This window comes from Schistocerca cancellata, chromosome 3 (assembly GCF_023864275.1).
Source record: "Schistocerca cancellata isolate TAMUIC-IGC-003103 chromosome 3, iqSchCanc2.1, whole genome shotgun sequence".
Lineage (NCBI taxonomy): Eukaryota > Metazoa > Arthropoda > Insecta > Orthoptera > Acrididae > Schistocerca > Schistocerca cancellata.
Genome location: NC_064628.1, coordinates 378,736,204 through 378,751,239, shown reverse-complemented (window position 1 = coordinate 378,751,239; position 15,036 = coordinate 378,736,204).

The window sequence follows — 15,036 nt, the reverse complement described above, 5'->3', positions numbered from 1 at the left end:
CTGGATTTTCAGGTGCACTGAAAACTCCCATATTCTCTCTACCACCTTTTCCGACTTGTAACAGCTAATTTGCATGTGGAAAAGCCCTTCTGGCAATATGATCGACCTCTTGACTTGATAATTCAAATAACTTATATGTTACATTGCCAGGTCTAACAGATAATGGTACTGGCCCAACAGTAAATCTACCATGAGTAGAAGTTGCTGGCAGTACAAGAACGTCAGCTGACTCACCTGCAGACGAGTTAGCAGAAGTAAGCCAGCAGCATCCGATAGCAAAGAAGAAGCCACCAGCAATCCCCCCCCCCCCCCCAAAAAAAAAAAGTGGCAGTAGCAACACCAACAGGTAATTTAGCTGCAATGTGCTGCAATTAGGCCAACACCGTCTGGAGACCCAAAACCAACATGCCATTAAGAATCTACTGGACATCCTGAACTCAATAATAAGTTAATAGCACAAAGAATTTTTAACATTAAACGTCAATGCTCTTTTATACCAGGAAAATTGAAACAAAGTTCTGGACAAATACCAAATCCAACTCTTAGCCTTGCCAGAAACCTGATTTAAGGATGAAAATATAATGAAATTCGAAGGATATAGAACTTTCAAGTGTAAAAATGAATGAAATCCAATGAAAAAATGGGTACCACACCTAGGAGCAGGACTTATCGTTCACAAATGAAAAGTTATTTCTACCAGATTTTTATTCACCAAATGAGAGCCTTTCAGTTTTAACCCTCTGATGTGTGAATGAATCACATACTTTAAATTTACATGCCAAAATTAATGAAAATAATTTTAAAAAACCAAAAAAGTGGCATGCTTCTGGGAAGCTCTTGGCATGAAATGTCTAAAAGGCCAAGGAACAATAAATAATACTACTGGGTGACTATACTGCACAAACAGGAAAACACAAAAATATAGGAAAACTGTTAGAGAATGTTCAGTTCTCTAAACACAAATAAGACTGTAAAAGACTAAGAGAACTGTGGAAAAAGTTTAATCTCTAGTTGATGTCCACAACTTTTTAAAAACTTCCAAGGAACAGTAAACATGGAAATCGTCAAATTCACATTTAGGAGAATATTTCATTTTAACCAAGTGGGTACCTCTTTTGTACAAGTAAAAAAGGCAGTAAATATACTGGGTGCTTCATAATTAATGGCATAAATGCATATAGTTGAAAGTACATGATACTAGAAACAAAATAGTCTCAGTAAATATAGGATAGAAAATACATACCTTAAAAGCTAGGAGTAATTTTTCACCTTTGAGACTGTTAAACAAATCTCTTCTACTGCAAGTTCTTTGCTCTCCATATTTTGGATAGTGGTAGAATGGAGCAAAATAAGGAGAAAAAGTCTTGCAAATATGTTCTCTAAAATGCATACCTTAAAAGTTATGAGCATTAGATCATTAAGGAATCGTGTTACAAAGTAGCAAAGATGAACAAGTGCTCATAGCTCTTAAGGAATGCATTTTAGAGCACATGTTTAATGGACTTTTTTTCTTCTTTTGGTCCATACTACCAGTTCTAAAAATATGGAAAGCAAAGAACTTGCAGTAGAAGAAACTTGTTTCACAGTATCAAAGACGAAAAATTGCTCTTAGTTCTTAAGGTATGCATTTTTGACCCTATGTTTGCTCCTGGTATTGTGTACTATCAACTGTATGTGTTTACGCCATTAATTATGATAAACCTGGTATAAACCATTCTCTTACTACTATAAAAATGAAACTCATACACAGAACAGAAAAAATTATCAAAACGTTAAGAATAGATACAGAAATACTGAGTATCAAGAAAAAAAGAAAAGAGAAGTTGGTGTACAATCGGAAAGTTTGCGCGAAATTCAGTCTAAATTGATCAAGTCAGCTTATGGAGTAGCCATAGTAAAGAACAAAGATACACTGATGGTGGAATTCACAATGTGAGAAAGCATTATAAATAAGAAAACTAACTTGGATTGGCTGCTGGTAAGCCTTTTGGGATGTGAGATCACAGTCCAAGAAACTCTCCTGTTGCTGACGTTTCATCCAGGACTGCGCTGGACATCCTCAGAAGCGCTCTTCTGCTTAGTCTTGCCGACCTCTGAGGATATCCAGCGCAGTCCTGGATGAAACGTTAAGAACATAAGAGTTTCTTTTACCACGATCTCACATCCTGAAAGGTTTAGCAGCAGCTATGTCATTCGGTCATGAAAGCCTTCATTCTATAACTTGAATTAAATGCTACTCTTCAAAAAAAAAAAAAAAAAAAAAAAAGAAAAGAAAAGAAAAAGAAACACTAGACTGTGTTGTATTTGAAAGACAAACATCGCTGACAGCTAAAATTATGAGATAAATTAAACAGAACCATGACAAGGATCAACTTTTGCAACTTCATGACGAATTCCAGAAAAATAATACGACTTCATTCTACAAAGCTTTTGAATCTAATTTGCAAAAATACCAACCACCAAATCTGTGTTTCAAATACGAGAAAGGAAGCGTGATCCTAAATAGTCAGGAAAACTCTAAAATACTGGCAATATACTTTCAGAAACTGTAAAGAACAGAATGAGAAATTGCTAAAGCCACTTCCTTAACATAAATTTGATGATTCACAACTGCCTCATTTCCAGGAAATTCTACAAGTTATTAAAGAACTAAAAAGTATCAAAGCTGTGGGAGAAGACAATTTGGTGGCAGACATGTAGAAAATGCAGGTGATTGAACAGTCAAGCAACTACAAAAGGAATTGTAAGCGCCTTGGAAAGTGTACAAACACCAGACACATTCTTTCATTAAACAAAAAGGGGACAAAACACATGTAAATAATTATCGAGAGATATCTCTCCTTCCAGGCGAGTATAAAATGTCAAAATCAAACAGGGGAACAGTTAGAGAAACAGAACAGAGAGTTTATGAGATGACAGTCATATGTTAAGTGATGTTAAACCTAAAGCTTTTAATCAGGTGTTAGAAACTTTGAGTCCCAAGTCTTTACATATCTTTTTTATTTTAATAAAGCCTGTTATGCTATCAACAGAGATACACTGGTCCTAGATGAATCTGGAGCTGACAATTGTAAGGGGCCATCTGCCCCTTGCGAATTGAGAACAATGTATCTTTACGTCATGCAGGTCGCAGTAGATACTATCGATAGTCAAGCGCCCAGTGTGCCGGAGTAGTCAGTGTTGAGACTCCAAGTAAGTAAGTTGTTGGTTGCTAAACGAGCAGGGCGGATTTCGGCAGGATGGCAGACCTTATTTAAAAGTGTTTAATGGGTGTGTGTGTGTCCCAACACCATGGCCCTGATCTCCAGCAAATTCGTAAATGGCAGTCACTGACTGAAAAGTTAATGTGTTTAAGTGGCCATTTGTGCACAGAGGTTACGCGACAACTGCACTGGGCACCCACAATTTGGATTGCAGTGAGGGCTGTGCATTCAGTGTTACTTGAAGAATATTGGTGTCTGACGAAATTAATAGGCGACTTGTGATGAGTTAACCGTTATTATTTTGTCAGACAAAGGGAGTAACTGTCTCATTCATGCTGTTTAGACAATAGATATAGAACATTAACAACAAAGTATGTACCGATTATTGATATCTGACATCGTAATTAGCTTTGTTTGATTTGATACGAAACAAGTCCTGTGCAAATATTAACTGATGAGCCTTTATCAGTTGCACATGGTCAAATTATTCTAAACTGTTAGGCTATAATCCACTAGCCAATAATGGTGGGTTAATAAGGGAGTGTTTTGCAATGAAACATTGGCAATCATTAAGTAAACTTAGATTAACACAAAACCCAAAGTAAAATTTTTAGGTGAAATATCAAAACCCTTCTAAATTAAAATAGGCGTCAGATGGAGGGATGGACTGTGTTTATCTTTATTTAACTGTTTTTTTTTTTTCAAGAAAATGGCATGGGAATGAAGAATGAACGAAAGAAGAGGAAATTAAATGAAACATGGATGTTAGGGAGAGTACCTTGAGACTGACTCCTTGGCTTTTGCTGATGATTTAGCAGTCTTGACAAAAAGTCTAAGAGATGCAATGAAACAGATAAATATTCTCCCAGAGAAATAAAAAAACTGAATTACAAATCTCATTTGATGAAAAACACATACATGGCCAACATTAAAGCTACACCAAAATGGATGGAATCAAAATATGGAGAAATGAGGAAAGTTTCAGAATTTAAGTACTTGTGAGAAACAATACAGCAAAATTCTCTATATGTTAAAGCTAATATAAACAGAGCTAGAAAAATACAAATGGAATTCAACTTAACAAAGAATGTGTACACAAAAAATCCTTACCTATTAATACAAAACTGAGTTATAACAATGTAGGATTGAAACTTTATACCTCAGAATGTCTCACCATAAATTTTGTAGGCCAAAAATATGACAGTGGAATTTGGAAATTGAGAAGCAACAAACAATTGCATGAAGGAACAAAGGATGTAATAGATACAATGAAAAAGGTAATGATCACATTTTGTGGACACTTAAAAACAATGGATAGCAAGAGATTTACAAAAAATCATTCAAATTCTTTGAAAAAACCCAAAAACCAAAATTCATGGTTTATAGAATCTAAGAAAGATCACAAGATCAGTAGGAGTTGGGACTAACAGACAAAGACAAAGAAAATGGGGATGAATTCAGGGAAAATGCACAAAAGTCAAGGATTTTCAGAAGAAAACGTGAAAGAAGAGAGAAATCTCATGGACACAACAAAGAAGAGAATGGGAGAGAGCTAGAATGAAGAACCATTAAGTTATAGCATAAAACATACAAATCTGTTGTTCTTGTTGTGTTCTTCAGTCCAGAGACTGGTTTGATGCAGCCCTTCACACTACTCCATCCGCCGCAAACGTCTTCATCTCCAAGTAACCATTGCAACCTACATCCTTCTGAATCTGCTTAGTGTATTCATCTCTTGGTCTCCCTCTACGATTTTTACCCTCCACGCTGCCCACCAGTACTAAATTGGTGATTCCTTTATGCCTCAGAACTTGTCCTACCAACTGATCCCTTCTTCTAGTCAAGTTATGCCACAAATGCCTCTTCTCTCCAATTCTATTCAGTACCTCCTCATTAGTTACGTGATCTACCAATCTAATCTTCAGCATTTCGAAAGCCTCTATTCTCTTCTTGTCTATACTAGTTATCATCCATGTTTCACTTCCATACATGGCTACACTCCCGACAACTACTTTCAGAAAAGACTTCCTGACACATAATGATGTTAACAAATTTCTCTTCTTCAAAACCGATTTCCTTGCCTTTGGTCGCCTACGTTGTATATCCTCTCTACTTCTATCATTATCAGTTATTTTGCTCGGAATAGCAAAAGTAATCTACAAGTGCTTTATTTCCTAATCTAATTCCCTCAGAATCATCTGATTTAATTAGACTACACTGCCATTATCCTCATTTTGCTTTTGTTGATGTTCATCTTATATCCTCCTTTCAAAACACTGTCCATTCCGTTCAACTGCTGTTCCATGCCCTTTGCTGCCTCTCACAGAATTACAATGTCATCGCCAAACCTCAAAGTTTTTATTTCTTCTCTATTGATTTTAATTCCTACTCCAAATTTTTCTTTTATTTCCTTTACTGCTTGCTCAATATACGGATTGAATAACATCAGGGATAGGCTACAACCCCGGCTCACTCCCTTCCCAACCACTGCTTTTCTTTTGTGCCCCTCGACTATTATAACTGGCATCTCGTTTCTGTACAAATTGTAAATAGCCTTTCACGCCCTATGTTTGAGCCATGGCGCCTTTAGAATTTGAAAGAGCGTATTCCAATCAACATTGCCAAAAGCCCTCTCTGAGTCTACAAATGGCAGAAATGTAGGTTTGCCTTTCCTTAATCTATCTTCTAACATAAGTCGTCAGATCAGTATTCCCCCACATGTTCTGACATTTCTATGGAATCCAAACTGATCCTCTCTGAGGTTGTCTTCTACCAGTTTTTCCATTCATCTGTTAAGAATTCGTGTTAGTATTCTGCACCCATGAATTATTAAACTGATAGTTCGGTAATTTTCACAGCTGTTGACACCTACTTTCTTTTGGATTGGCATTATTATATTCTCCTTAAAGTCTGAGGGTATTTCGCCTGTCACATACATCTTGCTCACTAGATTGTAGAGTTTTGCCAGGGCTGGCTCTTCCAAGGCTATCAGTAGCTCTAATGGAATGTTGTGTACTCCCGAGGCCTTGTTTCGACTTAGGTCTTTCAGTGCTCTGTCAAATTCTTCATGCAGTATCATATCTCCCATTTCATGTTCATCTATGTCCTCTTCCATTTACATAATATCGCCTCCAAGTACATCGTCCTGTGTAGACTCTCTATATACTCCTTCCACCTTTTTGCTTTCCCTTCTTTCCTTAGAACTGGATTTCCATCTGAGCTCTTGATATTCAAACAGGTGGTTATCTTTTTTACAAAGGTCTCTTTAGTTTTCCTGTAGGCTGTATCTGTCTTATCCCCAGTGATATATGACTCTACATCCTTATATTTATCCTCTAGCCACCTCTGTTTAGGCATTTTGCACTTCCTGTCGCTCTCATTTTTGAGATGTTTGTATTGCTTTTCGCCTACTTCATTCGGTGCATTCTTGGAGTATTGCTCTGCAATGTGGGACCTCAATCAGATAGAACTGACAGAAAACATCGAGAAATTTCAAAGAAGGGGAGCTCGCAGCTCGTTTTGTACTATTGTGAAATAGAGTGCCACAAATATATTACAGGAACTGGGGTGGCAATCATAAAAAAGGCCTTTTTCGTTGCAGCAGGATCTGCTGATGAAATTGCAATTTGTCCTCCAAGTGTGAAAATATGAAGGAATTCTCATAATAATAAAATAAGGGAAATAAGAGCTGAAACAGAAAAAAAACTGATTGTTCGTTTCTCCCCCATGATGTTCGAAAATGGAAGGGTAGAGAAATACCTTAAAGTTGGTTCCATGGATGCTGTGCCAGGCTCTTACTTGTGAATTTCAGAATAGTCATGTAGATGCGAAAAAAGCAAAAGGATGATGTAATGATGTCATGAATCAGCTGTTCCACATGATCCTGAGTTGGTCAAATTCGAGAAATAATAACAAGATAATTTCAGTAAAATGTTCTGTGGTAGACCTAGCTACATCTTTAATATCTTTTACTGCGCCAACAGCACCAGGGCGCTACCAAGAAGAAACAGCAGCCACAGTAAACTTGATAATAACAGCACCAGTAGATGATGAAGATGGTCTGATGCCAGTAGAAGTTCCTACCAGAACATCAATAATCAATCAGCAAACCTACACTAGGTTGAAGAAACCTACATGTCTTAACAGGGAACATTTTTATGACATGGAATGGAGCCAAGGAAACTAACCTATCTTTTCTAGGTGGAGACAGAGCAACTGGGAAATTAATGTGGTGGTTGGTATCAGTTCTCACCCCTCAGCACATCAGCAGTAGAGAGCAACCAGAAACTTAAAATACAGAATTACAGCAGAAGGCAAAGATGTAAATTATTCAAAGATTTTTCGCCAGAATTTGCGATTTGTTAGAAATGATATACAGTATTTAAATTTGTTTTTCAATTACTAAGCACTTTCATTACAAGTTGAAGTATGTACTTTATATATACAATTATTATCGTATTATTTAGTACATTTCCATGGCAAGACAGCTTTAAAAAGGGAAGACTCTTGTATATAAGGAAACTTATCAGCTTAGAGTAGATGTACTTGCATTGAATGAATATTTGAAGTTTGAAACTAGCCATTATAGGGATGTATGTTTTGATCATGCGAGAGAGACAATCACTTATTCTCTTGTATTATAATTACTGTCAAAAAAGGTAATAATAAATTTAAATGTTACCTGTAACACAAACAGATGAAAAACCAAGACAAAAACTTTTTTCTAAACATTCTAAACATTTTCCCTAACTCGGTATTTTAAGTTTCTGGTTGCTCTCTACTGATGATATGTTTATGGGTGAGAACTGATACCAGTCCTCTCCTCAATTATGTGCAACAAAAAGGGACTAAAATTAGCATCAGCAACAGACCACATAATAAGAAATATACATAGAGGCTCATGTGATGTACCTATTGTAAATCTAGTCTTCTAATCTCACCACAGCAACTTAAATATGCAATATTCAAATTCTTTATTAGTCATTTGCAATAAGTGCATGCAATAGACTTTACAAGTGCTCTTAATTTATTAATAATTTGTAATGTCAAATATTGCTTAAACGATTACTGTGAACCGTTACTCATAGTGGCTAAATGACTTTCTAATGAGTAAAATGAGTTTTATATTAAAAAGCTGTGCAGTTTTTTGTTAAATGGTTTGACTAGCAAGCTTTGAGTGTATTTAGAAAATTTATAACACACTTTGACTGTTATATAAATGTGACAGTAGTTAATATTCGTTAAACTGAAAGCTAAAGCTCTGTCTACTGATCCTGTCATGCCATTCAGTATGGAGCAGCTACGGTGTCATCCTTTGTGAATGGCATCAGTCAGATGGAGTGTGGAGGGGTACGAAGTCAGCAAACCACTCTGTAGACAATTGTCAGCGGTCCAGATCTTAGAACCAGTACTTCACATTCAAGCAGCTTCTCAAGTGCAACAAAAGGCTGAGTGCACACTGTTCTGGTCCTCTGATTAAGGAAAAGTCCCTGACAGTTTTAGAAATCGAACCCAGGTCCTTCAGATAGCAGTCAGACATCTGAACTATTGAGGTGGTCTTTAGTTAATCTGGTTTATTGGTACAACTGGAGGTGTACTGGTATTAGTGTTACACTTGTGAAATACATCATCACTTAAAACACACATGAGAAAGTTCATGGAGTCTGGAATGTATGAGATCTCTGTTGACTTCTTGGTTGAAAACTTAGATGGAGTATTTGCTGGTAGAAATGTAAGTGAAAAGTTCATTGTATTTGCTGCATATTCATGATGAAAAATAGAAGGAAAGGCAGCCAAAGTATTGACATCTACAAAAAGAGAAATAAATGCATCTGGGTGAGACATGCAAGCAAAATATCATTGAATTAAACACAAAAATCACTCTAATTTTTCTTCATAACCACATAAAGTATAGAAAAATACACAAGACTGTATTTATTCCTACTAAAAACGATCTAACATCAAACCTATTGAAAACTCTGATGAAAATAATTGATATTCTATCTGGGACATTTCAAAAATGGGCACCAGGACTCATAAATTAAATTATAATTTCCATTATACAAAATAATTACAACCATGTAATTAAATCATGCAAAATTTATAACATGGTACTTCTCTAGTATTGCTTTGAAGCTACAGAGTAAAAGTAAATGAAAATTATTAATGTAAAGTATTATAATGAAAATATTTTGCCATTCTTTCCAGTGACAGAATCTGAGTTAGTAGCAACACTGCAGAAACTGAAAAATACAGTCTACAGGGTATTTTAAACTATAATTTTGTAATGAAAGAAAATGTACACAGTCTGGAAACGGCTCTAGCCAACATAATCGATGAATCATGAACAGTCACTATCCTACCAGAATATTTAAGACTTGCAAGAATTTTGCCACTCAATGGAGAATCCAAACAAAAAAATTAGAATGTATAGACACCACAGCAGGCCACCAACCTCACTAAATCAAAAAAAATTGGGGAAGTTCCCCATTGCAGTGGAACTGCATCCCACACTTAACTACAGTAAAGAGGTAGTAATATGTAGTGACATCATGCATACAGAGACTGGAGAGCTTAAGGAGGAGGGAGGCAATGAAGATGGTCCTGAAATTCCAAATGTAATGAGATGAGTGAATGGATCGTTATATAAAATAGGATCAGTTACACTCATGATTCATTCTCCAGTTTTGCTAGCTTATATGAAAGCTAGGTTTATAATAGTAAAATTAAGGCCATGCATCAGAAACCACATGAAGTTTTTCAAGTGCCAATAATTGAGGCAGACCTCTATGGGATGAAAATGTGGAATTGTGGAAAGTGTCGTATGGTCCCTCAAACTGAAGGAACAACATTTTCCTTTCTTGACTTCTGGGTTAATTGCCAGTCCAACATACAGCATGCAGCAGAAAGTGTACTCTCTTTGGAGAAGCAAAAAAGTTCAAGAACTAGAAGTAACTAAGCGTATATCATAAGGTGAGATGAAGAAGTTGTACAAAACTCTTGAACCCTTTACATTTGCAACATCGTTTGTGGCAGTGCTCATCAAAATAAAACAGTACTTCCACACAGACATCATCAATCGATCCAAATAAACTACATATGTGTGTACACTCATGTTCAGAAGAAACTGAATGCCTTGAACGAATAGAGATAGGTCGTTCATATTCAAAGAACATGTACATGTTCTGCAGAAATGATTAGTATTTCAGGCATCTTGGATCAGCATGTGTTGTGTTGCCTAGTAGGCACAGGGTCTGCCATGGTCCATTATAACTTGTTCCATGCATGATGGCATTGATGTGTACAAGGCGCGAATGGTGTCCTGTGGTATAGCCATCCACGCTGCATTCATGTCGTTCCAAAGTTCATCTGTGGTGGTTGGTATTGGGTCACAGCCCTGTACCCGTTGTTTCACCATAGCCCATCTTCAAAATTGCATCCTGCGATCAGGATGTTCATCATCAATTGTGGGCAGTACTTGTGAAATGTAAACTTTCCACTTTGCAGCTTTCAGAATTCTTCGTACACTTGTACTGTTAACCCCCACTTCAAGTGCGCATTGCGTAGCAGACTTCTGTGGAGAATTAACAAACGTGTCCAACACGAGAGACGACGAAGCTGGACTTGTAGCTGTAAGCAGTCTTCCTGGTCTTCCTTTGTGAATATCATAAATCGTTCCATGCAATTCAAACTTGTCAGTGATGCGTTTAATTGTTAGTTGGGTTGGTGGTTCTGTTTCAAACTCCCGACTCCACTGACATTGCACTTGAACAGCATTATCAAGCTCGAAAAACCGCTTCACAATACATTCGTTGCTCGAATGTCAAGCGTGCTCCAACCATCTTGTTTTCTGAATACCAAGATGAAAGTACTACCATATGTTGAGCCAAAGGTCATACTAAACACACTTGTAACTCAAATCGAATGACAACATCGATATCTCGCTAGAGCCTGACAAAGAGTGTATACATTTTTCTGGCGGATTCTGTAAATGGGAAGTGGACCTACAATATTCACTTAAAACGCAGACTGGAAATACCATTACCAAATACAGTAAAATTACGTTAAGAGCTATTTGAGACCGCAAAAACTAAGTCCATTTCATGATAATACATAAAAGATTCACCAGCTCCAATTAGTTCACAGTTCAACATGATTATTCACAAACTGACACACACAATACGAAGTAGAGTCTTGTAGTGGCCATTCACCATCCACAATCAATCAGCTGTAGATTTGAACCAAACATGTTACCATGTTCTTCTTCCAGCACTTAACATCAAGTGTCCCAATCATTCCCTTGAGCTCTTCCTTGGAAAAGTCCCAATTTCCACTTGATTCCCATAGTACTCCACTACTGTCTGCTTCTGCATTTGCTGAAGGCCATCCCCACCAAAAGTACATCGTCCTTACATGCTACAAACATGATCTGACTCATTTTGATAACCTTCCCACATTAAAATAATTTGTTACAGTAATATATAAATAAAAGCTGTGTTATAAATATTCGGTTACATTCGGGTCATTTACAATAAATAGAGGGTGATTTTTTCACCATGTATAAACTCTAGGGATTGATTGATGAGAGGATACAGAAAGGAGAAATTCTAATGTACTTATATCCGGCAATGCAAGCTTTCCATGCTAGAGATCATTTATGCAGTCATACATTGTTACAGAGACTGTGGTCAAATACATGGTGTACTATGCAGCCACAGTTACAGCATGCATGGTTTCCTCGTAGAGTGTGGTACTCTTCCTCATACATTATGTCATAGCACCCTCTCCTGCCATAGTCACTGGTAATGTTGTGTCCAATTCACTTCTCTTGCTGACTCACCTTGTACTGGATGTGATACGGCATTGTACACAATGGTTCCATATTCGGATCGAGAGCTTGCCAACATGGTGTTTACCTCTGGAAAGGCAAATGGCAACGAGTGGCGAGCAGTAAGGTTGCATCAGGAGACCTATCCCCACAGACAATAGTCACAGCATTCAATTTTTGCAACAGTATTTCGCTGTCTGTCTAAAAAAGGGTCGTTTCAAAAAGCAGGAAATCATGAGGGACATACCTGAAATGTTCGGACACCAGACTTGGAGGAAAATTTTATTAACATTGTGGAAGGCGATTGCCATCTCAGTACCAGGCAGTTGGTGTGTGTAGGGCTTACTAACGACAGACTTTGCACATTTGGAGCAGTTTTGTCGCTAGTTTCTTGTGAAATCAACCATGATACCAGGATTTGTGTCATCCATCGTATTCACAGATGAGGTGACCTTTATGTGGAGTGCTATCTTCAACTTGCATAGCAGTCATCTGTGGGATAATATGCTGGGCCCTCATGGTCTGGTGACAGCGAATCATCAGCATCGGTGAAGGTGGAATGAGTAGGCTGGGATAACTGGCGACCATATTTTAGGACAAGTCTTCCTTCCATGTCGCCTAACAGGCTGGAACTGTCGACATTTCTTGTTGGTGATTTTGCCTCCCCTGCTGGAAGATGTGCTATTGATGATTCGAATGCTTATGTGGCTGCTATATGATCCAACCCACTTTGCTGTTTATGTCCAGATGCATCTCAATTGTGTCTCCTCTGGTCGACGGATCAGATGAGAGGGTCCAGTTGCATGGGCTGCTCATTCACTGGATTGCAACCCATGGATTTTCTGATTATGGGGCAATGTCCAAAGTATCATGTATGCAGAGCCCATTCCAGATGTGGAGACAATGGAGCAGCATATTCGTGCTGCCTTTGACACTGTTTGGATGCAGCCTGGCCAATGTGAACATGTGAGACCGAACATGCTATGGCGTGCAAACGAATGCGTTGAGGCACATGGAAACCACTTTCAACACGTGCTGTAACTGTGGCTGCATGGTACAGCACGTATTAGATCGCAGTCTCTGTAATAATGTATGGTTGAATAAATGTTACCTAGCATGGAAAAGATACATTTCTGGACGTAAGTTCATTAGGCCTTTTTTATTCTCATCGATCAATCCTTAGAGTTTGTACATGGCGGCAAAAATCACCCTGTATAAATAATAGTTGGTTCATAAATAAATAAGCCAGTTTTATTTCGCAAGTGGGCTCACATTAAAGGACTACAGATTACCAAAAGTATTGTTTAAATAATTATTTATGTCTGCTTGACAGAAACGTCTTTTGACACTGTTTTCAACAGTAGTGTCAGCTAACACATGTGGTTGACCAGTTTCAAATTAGCGCATTTCTTAATAGAACTTGTAATCAACATTTAAATAGAGTAACTGGAAAAACAGTAAACAGTTCATTACATAAAACCACAAGTATGACAAAGTGTCAGGTATTGATGCTGTGTTAAATCTCATGAAACGATTAAAAGTTGTTAATTCTGAGATTCATTGTGAAAATGTTAATTCAGCGTGAAATATTATTAACTTATGTAGTTTTAAAGATATTGAAATAGTGTTATGTCTTTAGATACGCCTCATTTATCTGAGATCGCCGGTCTATTCAGATCTACATTAATACTTGATGTGAGTTATTGTCGAATCTCAAAGAACTATGATTTAGCCATCTTTAAGATTTTCTGACACTCCCCAATTCTTGAAGCTTTGTCTCCTGCAGAAAGGGAGTGCGAGCGACAGCCATTCAAATTCCTAGCATTGGAATTTACCCTTTCCTGGTGGCGCTACTTGTCTCTGCACCTGGGCACGCCCATGTTGGTCACGTGACATTGTCATCCAGCTAACTTCGACCCACCCCAGCAGGTAAATTCACCTCTCCTCAGTACCAGTACTAGGTGGACGAAATATGCTGTCTCAGAGCGACCAGAGTAGTATGGCGGTGTCCCTCAGGGATCTGTTTCAAGTTTGACTCCATGTATTGTAGTGAGCAACAGTATTATGTTCACAGGAAAATCTCTTCCTCAGTGTTCACTGTTCATATATGGCTTTGACATATTTTCCTTCTCCTCTTCCTCTTTCCCCTCCCCGAGCCACGCAAACGACTAGTCGTCAGTTGCAGTTGATCATAAAACGACTGTAGGAGTAGGCAGATAGCACTGGTTTTAAATTTTCGTGAGACAGGTGTGTGTGTTAATTTTAATTTATACCTTCGTTTGTAACCCACATATCCTTAAAATAAGGGAACTGTTATCAATTCTGAAAGCACAGTTTTATATTTGATGAGCAGCTGATGTGGTCACTGCAGCTGAAATATATATAGGTGGAGGACTAAGGGCAGCGAATGTATTAAAATGCACTAGCCACAGGTCGTGGGAGCTAATCAAACATATCTTCTCCAATTCTACATAGTTTTTGTGTGCATGAGGGGACCAGGATGGCAGTCTGATTTCCAGCCTCTGTGTTGAAGCTGGTGAACCGTCATTTGTCATCCCACTACTCTCGACCGCCATGGTTGCCAGCATTCCATACCGTTGTCCAACTTTCTGTGACACATATATTCATAATACTATGGCGCAGAATAGTAAGTGGTATAAATTAGAAAAAAAATTATTAAAATTGACTCACACTGTTTAAAGGCACATTTGCAGGATTGGTGTTGATATATAGCAAAAACATAGATATAAGTTGAGACTATAAATAAAGAATTACTTAAGATATTAATTAGTATAAGTAGTTGTATCGATTGTGTAGTGAAACTACTGAAACATTAGAATAATTACGCATTTCAGTTGTCTTGCTGAGAAGACGGCACCTTTTTTTGTTCTGGTAGTGCTCCAGATCGGACACATATCTGCTATCACAGCAGAGAATTATTTGGCACACCACCATTGTTCTATTCTATTGGGACGCCATCTCACTCAGCGTACTCACAGTTACACA